Raw genomic sequence first — 9380 nt, 5'->3', positions numbered from 1 at the left:
TGTGTGTGTGTGTGTGTGTGTGTGTGTGTGTGTGTTTGTATGTGTCAGTGTGACACCGTCGTGCACGCACGCACTCACTGTATCCGGCAGCAGTACACCCGCCGGCTGCCGTAGTACACCAGTACCGCACACGGCACGGCCATCATCATATACACAGATGGTTCACTGTCACCAAAGACTGACCAATCCGGTTGGGGATCCACTGCGAACCACTCACTCACACACCGACACACACACACACACACACACACACACACACACACACACACACACACATACACCTGACACACACACACACACCGGCACACACTGACACACACACACACTGGCACACACACACAATGTGACACCTGACTAACACACACACACACACACACATACACCGGACGGCACACACACACATGCACACACTGAACACACACACACACACACACACACACACACACAGAGACACACACACTCACCGGGCACACACACACATACACGGTACACACACACACACACACACACACATGCGCACGCGCGTGCGCGTGTGTACAAATACATATGTATGCAAAACATAGTTAAGCATACCACATATAAAGGAGTATGTTCTGTTTGGATCATATCATTGCACTAACGGTAGTTACTTTTACCAGCTTTTTCTTTAATTTACGAGGGCTAGCAGAAATTTGGGGGGACAAGTAGAGTAATTTCCATCAACTTTGTCTCCAGGAGAACTTAAACTCGGTTTTTGATTTTCTAGCCTTGTACTAAATTCAAACACACACAAAGAGTAATAGTAGTCTATGAGTAGTAATACTAGTCTATTTTCATTGGTGCACTGCTTCTATATTACTTGTATGTTTTGTACATATACCTACTTGCGTTGGTAGTGTATTTGTGTTATGTGAGGGGACATGTGTTTGTTAAAAAAATAATAGGGGGTGGGGGGTGGCGAGGTCGGTCAGCGCACGAGCATGTGTATATATGTATGTGAGTGAAATGCAGCTGTGTATTTCATTATCCCCCCCACCCCCATCCCCTCAAACACACAAAAACACACATGCACACAAAGAAAATTATACATTGATTCTGGCATATTTATTTATTTGGCCTCTACAGGGCCAGAAGCGCATATATAAACGCAGAGACATAGATTTGTATTTCTCTTTTTTTTTTTTTCTTTTTTTTGTTGTTGTTGTCACAACAGATTTCTGTGTAAGAAATTCGGGCTGCTCTCCCCAGTGAGAGCGCGTCGATACAGTACAGCGCCACCCATTCTTTTGTATTTTTTCCTGCGTGCAGTTTTATTTATTTTTTCCTATCGAAATGGATTTTTCTACAGAATTTTGCTAGGAACAACCCTTTTGTTGCCGTGGGTTCTTTTACGTGCGCTAAGTGCATGCTGCACACGGGACCTCGGTTTATCGTCTTATCCGAATGACTAGCGTCCAGACCACCACTCAAGGTCTAGTGAAGGAGGAGAAAATATCGGCGGCTGAACCGTGATTCGAACCATCGTACTCAGATTCTCTCGCTTCCTACGCGAACGCGTTTCCTCTAGACCATCACTCCACAGATATAAGACAGACACACACAGACACACACACACACACACACATGCCTACAGAGAGAGAGAGAGGTGGACGAGCATTATAAGGTTATATTTCATGAATATGCAAACATGAGTTCAATTTCTCAATTCATTGACCGTTAGAGCGCGCGCGCGCACGCACACACACAACACACACACACACCATATATATATATATATATATATATATTTTTTTTTTTTTTTTTTTTTTTTTTTTTTTAAATCTATTTATTCAGAAAATGTTTTGCTTGTTTCAACTCATTTATCATGAGTAATTCTGGTATAATTGCTGCATGGAAATTGCACAATACTTTACTTTGTGGAGAGGGAACAGATTGAGATTGGTGGTCACACACACACACACACACACGCGCGCGCGCCTACAGAGAGAGAGAGAGGTGGACGAGCATTATTAGGTTATATTTCATGAATATGCAAACATGAGTTCAATTTCTCAATTCATTGACCGTTAGAGCGCGCGCACACACACACACACACACAACACACACATACACACCATATATATATATATATATTTTTTTTTAAATTATTATTATTATTTTTTTTATCTATTTATTCAGAAAATGTTTTGCTTGTTTCAACTCATTTATCATGAGTAATTCTGGTATAATTGCTGCATGGAAAGTGCACAATACTTTACTTTGTGGAGAGGGAACAGATTGAGATTGGTGGTCACACACACACACACACACACACACACACACACACACACACACACACACACACACACACACACACACATGCCTACAGAGAGAGAGAGAGGTGGACGAGCATTATAAGGTTATATTTCATGAATATGCAAACATGAGTTCAATTTCTCAATTCATTGACCGTTAGAGCGCGCGCGCGCACGCACACACACAACACACACACCATATATATATCTATATATATATATATATATATATATATATATATATATTTTAAAATCTATTTATTCAGAAAATGTTTTGCTTGTTTCAACTCATTTATCATGAGTAATTCTGGTATAATTGCTGCATGGAAAGTGCACAATACTTTACTTTGTGGAGAGGGAACAGATTGAGATTGGTGGTCACACACACACACACACACACACACACACACACACACACACACACACACACACACACACACACACACACACACGCACACACACACACACACACAATATAAGATTTGTAGCCAGAGACAACTGAATGAAAATATGTGTTGCATGCATGTACTGTGATGCTGTCTGAACATTTTGAAGCACATTGACCAACCAGCACTTTCTTCAAATGGCTAGATTTAGTCTTGAAATTAGGTCACTACACACATTGACTACATTACGGTGACTACTGTTCTAAGCAGTGTATTTGTTTATCGCACTACTTGTGACCATTCACACAAATACTGTACTGTACTAGATCTGTATTAGCTATGTTTATAAACATTCTGATTAGCTGGAATCTAAATGAATTCGTGTTGTTTAAAGTCTATCAGCCGCACGTCAGGAGATTAATCAAATATGTAATAAGGTCAAAGCAAGATGTGATGGGCTTGACCAGCAAATCCATAATTAGGCCCGGAAGATATCTCTGATGCCTGAACAACAACACATGTTTTATTAGGTCGTGGTAACTGTGCATACGATCCTGCTATTGTAACTTCCGAAACAGATATTTGATAATGTGAGAAATACAGTAAGACCGTTCTCCTCGTTTCAAATCGTATTTGCTATGATACCAAAAAGAACAAAAAACGAATGTTTAACGCAGTCCTCAGAAGTTGAAAAAACGAGAAATCTGCTTTTACCCATCAACCAAGGTCCTGTTCTTCCAGATAGTGCTCTAGTAACTGGTTTTGACTGTAAACGGCTGATCCAACAATATACTTACATGATCAGATATATGACTGGCTGGCACAATCTCATAACAAAAGTTACAAAAGTGACCTAGTCCATTCCAATCACAGCACCAGACCGGTTGCTGCTTGCTTGCATCTACCATTAGGACACCAGGCCATGTTACAATAATTGTATAGGAGATCTATAGCAGAGACTTATGGCTCTGAATAAATGTTAAGTTGGGGTTGTTGGGCGTTGATTTATTCATCACTCTCACGAGATATCAAAAGGCAATGGAAAGGGAAGGATGATGAAAGTTTGGGGGTAGGGGTGGGTGATGGTTTCTTGAGATGAAAATCCTACCTGCATGTCATCGGATGTGTGGTTACAAGAGTCACAAACTACATAATGTGCACATCGTAAAACCAAATAAACAACATTGATAGTTTCAGCTTTACTGAAATACTAAAACATCAAGTTGGTATCAAAAAGCTTCTGAAAAACCCTTTTCGACGAGTAGGGTCGTCTCTTTCCAAATGGGCAATGTTTAGTCTTTGTGACAGTCCCTGCCATATGTACACAAAGATGTGCACTTTAAGTTGGTCTTGCAGCATTTGCACCTTTCGCTGCACACCACTGTGCAGGAACAAAAATATTAATCAACTGCTATTGTTCATTGTGTCAGTATGTCATATAAAATTGCTAAGTTTTGTGTATAGAAAAATAATAACGTAACAGTAATTTTTTTTAGCGAATATATTTAAATCGATTTTGTGCCCTATATCATTACGATTAGAATGTATGGAAAGAACTGATCATTTGCTATTTTTGTGCCAAATTTGGTATCGAGGACTAAGTTATTTCCAGAGAAAATGACAATGTTAAAGTTTACCACGGACACACAGACATACACACAGTTCTGGCAATTTTATCGTCGCATGGAAGGGAAAACGTGCACAACAACAACCCCAGACATGGTAGACACTGACGGAACCAAGCTTAAGACAAACGAAGAAAAAGGATCCGCCCTGCTCAAACGTTTCATACAACAGAGCGATCAAAGAAACTTAGATGAGAAAAAGAAATATGTTGAGGAGTTAAACCAAACCCTTATGCAGACTGGACCTGATGATGACTTGACAATAGATGATCTAAATGAAGCAATAGCTAAATGCAAGAAAGAATCAGCCCCTGGCCCAGACAAAGTTCGCTACTCGGACATCAAGGAACTAGCGGAAGAAGACAGAAGCAAACTTTTCAATCTATATCAAAACAGTTTCCACAATGGACATGTGCCGCAGGACTGGACACACAGCTTCTTAAAACCCATACCAAAACCAGGAAAGGACCATCATCAGGTAAGCGGCTACCGGATCCTAACCATGCAAAACATTGCTGGAAAGCTCATGGAACGCATGATAGCCAGGAAGCTTGCAAGGGATCTTGAACACAGGCATATTCTCCCTTCAAATCAAGGTGGTTAGAGAACAGGCAAGTCCACATGGGAAAATGCAGCTGCTTTTGCATATGAGGTGTATGAAGGATTTCAAAGGAAAGAAGAAACACTAGCAGTAGCAATCGACCTTGAAGATGCCTACAATAAAGTCCAGTTTGCACACCTCATGGAGCTGCTACTAAGGTATGGAGTAAGTTTGACACTGACAAGATGGATAGCAGCAGCGCTTCAGGAAAGAACCGTCGTCCTACGCCTTGGAGATTGGATGTCCGCACCTTCTAAACTATCCATGGGACTGCCACAAGGGTCTCCGCTCTCTCCTGTCCTCTACAATGTCTACACGAAGGGCCTTGCAGACTTAAACAACAATGGAATAGCTCGGGTGCTTACTCTTGCGGATGATGGCCTGGTCTTCAAAACTTCGAAAGATGCTCAGGAAAGAACCAAAGCCGTCCAGAAACAACTAAACAATATTGCTCAATGGTGCAAAGACACAGGATCTTCCATCAATCCAGCGAAAGCCCAAACGTTGCTGTGCACCCTGAACAACAGAACCGCGAGCAAATCACCACCTTCTGTGTTATTCGATGGGATTCAGATCGAGAAAACTGAATGCCTACGCTACCTAGGAATACACTTCGACAGGATGCTGACCTTCAGAAAACATACGGAAAATACTGTTCTCATATGCAAAAAAGGCCTTTCAGTCTTAAAGGCAATGGCAACCAAAGGTATTGAACAACGCCACCTCTTCCTGCTATACCAATCACTCGTCCTCAGTGTGATCGACTACGGACTTGGGCTAACAACACCGTCTCAAAGCAACCTTTTAAAATTAGAAAGAGTTCAAAATGAAGCTATGAGTCTGATCCTTGGAACAACAAAAGACACGCCCACAGAAACCATGCGATACCTGCTTGACCTTCCTTCAGTGCAGGCCAGAAACAAGTTAGAACAGGTCAAGACCTACTTTAAAGCATTAGAAAACACTCAAAACCGACTGCATGACAGTCAAAGAACCAAAAGGCAGCCGTCTAGGACGAGGAAGATCATGGATGGGGCAAGCAGAAGACACAATCCAGCTAGTATGCCTACTACAAGACCTGAAAGAAACAAAAGAATGGGAGAAAAACCCCGAAAACCTCAACCATCTATTCAACACAGCCATTTCACCCACTCTAGGAAGACATTGTCAGGAATGGCCAGAGGGCAAAACTGATGTGGAAGTGAAGCTACTCATAGAAGAAAACATTAAAGAAGAGGACATCATCACATACACAGATGGCTCAGTCACCAAAGACCAATCTGGTTGGGGATTCACTGCGAAACAAAATGGAAAAACAGTTAGGGAAGAGAATGCTGCCTACAAAGTCACAACCTCCAGCCTAACAATGGAAGTTGAAGCTGTGACACATGCCCTCCAGTGGCTATCGTCCATCCATACGCCCGGAAACCAACATGCCATGATTCTAACCGATCAATGAACCTCATACAGAAAATTGAAAACGGAATGGGAAGCCCAGAGTGGCACAAGGCAATGCGCAACTTTCAGATAAAAAAACTCACATGGTCATACTGCCCGGGACATGCAGGAGTTAAGGGAAATGAGCGAGCTGACAGACTTGCAGGTAACGCAACACCAACGAGCGGCCTACATCTAGGAAAATCGGAAACCCTCAGAAAAGTCAAAGAATATCAAAAAGAACAGGTACAAGGCCATCACACCATCGATCGCCTCAAAGAAATAAAAGCAGAGAGAGGGAGCGGCCGTAAGTCTAACATGAAAGGTAGAGCACGATGCTTTGCAAATCAAACAAATATCGGCATCATTTCCAAACCAACATTGCGCAAATTTCTTCAAAACGGAACAGAGTCTCTGTGGGCTTTTCCAAATACAATAGACTGAGCAACACACTAGACGCCACGTTCTTGGCATCAGAGATCTTTTCCCATCCCTCTTGCGGCCAATCAGTGGCAGCCTCTGTGCGTGTGTATGTGTGTGTTTGTGTGCATGTGTGGGTCTGTGTTTTTGAGTCCGTTTGTGCATGCGTGAGAGTGTAAGTGTACAGAAGTGTCAGGAGAGTTCTGTGCATGTGTGTGTGTGTGTGTGTTGTGTGTGTGTGAGGGGGAGGTGGGGGTGCAGGGAGGTGAGGTAGAGGATGAGGTATGTGAGTGTATGCATGCCTACACTGTGGGAGCAACAGGATATTGGAACGTATATATTATATATATATCTTTGTTTTTATGTGTGTGGGGTTGGGGGTGGGAGATATGGGCGTGTGTGTGTGTGCTTGTACAAGTAAGCGTTCATCTGTGTGTGTGCGTGTGCGTGTTTGTGTGTGTGTGTGTGTGTGTGTGTGCCGTGGAAGCTGCGATACATAGACTAGAAATGAGTGTGTGGAGGAGGGGGTAGAGGAGGTGCAGGGTAATTTGTGGTGTGTGTGTGTGTGTGTGTGTTGGAGCTCATGTACGTTTATATGTATTTGACTGTGCTTTCATATCTGTGAAACTGCGGGCATATCGGTCACTTCCCGAGCAACTATCGGCGAGCCATTTTGATTGCTGGTGACGTGGTGTTTACGTCATCAACTTCTGTGTGACCGACTGAGTTTACTATTTATTATGTCTCTGTTTCATTGACAAGGAGTGGCCGTAGAGCTTAGCTGAGAGTTGCATTCGACTCAGCGCATCAAGGTCAGTCTAAAACAACCTCTATTTTTTCATTTGAACGGCCCCCTGAGTTTAGTATTCTAAACTGCAGGATTACCCAGAAATTGACTGGCAAAATGTGGTAAGTTATAAAAATGAGGACCATCCAGCTACGAAATTTTTGGATTGTGTTCAACAAAATTACATTGTACAAATGGCTTCCGAGCCCACTCATAAAAGAGATTTACAAAACCCAATGTGCTAGATCTATTGTTTACTAACTCATGAAAATGTCTACACTTTGGATTACTGGCCCCCTCTAGGGAAGAGCCACCATTCTGCCCTCTACTTTGATGTTCAGATCAAGTGGGAACACCCATCTGGTCACTCCGTGAAATATCAACTAGATAAAGGAGATTACGAAGGCATGAAGCATTAGGTGAGATTAACTGGGACGACCTTTTGACAAATGAGACATCTGCGGATGAAACCTGGGAACTTATTCATGATGTAATAATAAAGTCCATGAACAAATTTATTAAAAAAAAATCATTCAAACAAGGACCCTCCAATAAACAAGGACGAGACCCCATTCCCCAGTCACTTTTAGATAAAATTCATCAAAAGCGCAGAGCCTTTAAAAAATACAAGAAATATCCCACTAATGAGAATTATAAAATGTATGCACGTGCTAGAAACCAGGTAACATGGGAGTCAAGAAAAAAAACGTGAAAGCTAAGGAAACTAAATTAGCTAAAGAATCTAAGCATAATCCAAAAGGATTCTTCCGTTATGTTGCAAGTAAAACTCTGCCAAGAGAATCAATTGCTAATCTATTAAAGGAAGATGGTACCTTAACACAAAATGACTCAGAAAAAGCAACTGCTAAACAGATTCTTTGCTAGTATTTTTACCGAGGAGAGTAACGTAAATGTTCTAGAGTTTTCATGCAAGACAGTGGTTACTGAAATATCTAACGTGGAGGTCACAGTTGAACAGATGAAAAAAGCTCTAAAGAGCCTAAACCCATCGAAGTCCCCAGGACCTGATGAGATACACCCACGAGTATTAATAGAGCTTGCTGAAGTTATTGCTCACCCACTTAAGATCTTGTTTGATAGAACTCAGGATAAGGGTGCAATACCAAAAGCTTGGAAAGAAGCAGAAGTACGACCTATCTTTAAGAAAGGTAACAAGAATTCTGCGGGTAACTATCGTCCAGTCAGCCTAACATCAGTTGTCTGTAAAGTTTTTGAGGGTTTTATTCGAGACGCTCTCTGCCAACATTTAACCAAACATGATCTGTTATCTAGAGAACAGTTTGGATTTACCAGAGGGCGCTCGTGTGTTACACAACTATTTGTTACATTACAAGATTGGTTAGTCATGCTAGATGAGAAGGTACCAGTCGATGCAGTCTACCTTGATCTAAGGAAAGCTTTCGATACAGTTCCCCATCACAGACTCATTAATAAACAGGGAGGCTATGGGATAAAAGGCAAGCTACTATCGTGGATCAAAGACTTTCTAAATGGAAGATCACAGTTTGTAAGTGTAAATAGTAGAAAATCATCAAAGGTTAAGGTAACTAGTGGTGTACCACAAGGTAGTGTTCTTGGCCCACCTTGTTCATATACTTTATAAATGATATGCCTGGTGAGGTAGATTGTAAAGTAAAAATTTTTGCAGACGACACTACGGCTTACTCTGCCATCCGAAATATAGAAGATAGAGATCACTTACAAATGTGTATACATAATCTGGTTAAATGGACAAATACTTGGCTGTTGCAATTTAACAGCGAGAAATGCAAAGTTCTGCACCTTGGAAAGAATAATCCACAGTATCAGTACACGATACAGGAAAAGGGG

The sequence above is a fragment of the Babylonia areolata genome, chromosome 24 (genome assembly GCF_041734735.1).
Source record: "Babylonia areolata isolate BAREFJ2019XMU chromosome 24, ASM4173473v1, whole genome shotgun sequence".
NCBI lineage: Eukaryota > Metazoa > Mollusca > Gastropoda > Neogastropoda > Buccinidae > Babylonia > Babylonia areolata.
Note: the sequence above shows the minus strand (reverse complement) of the source record.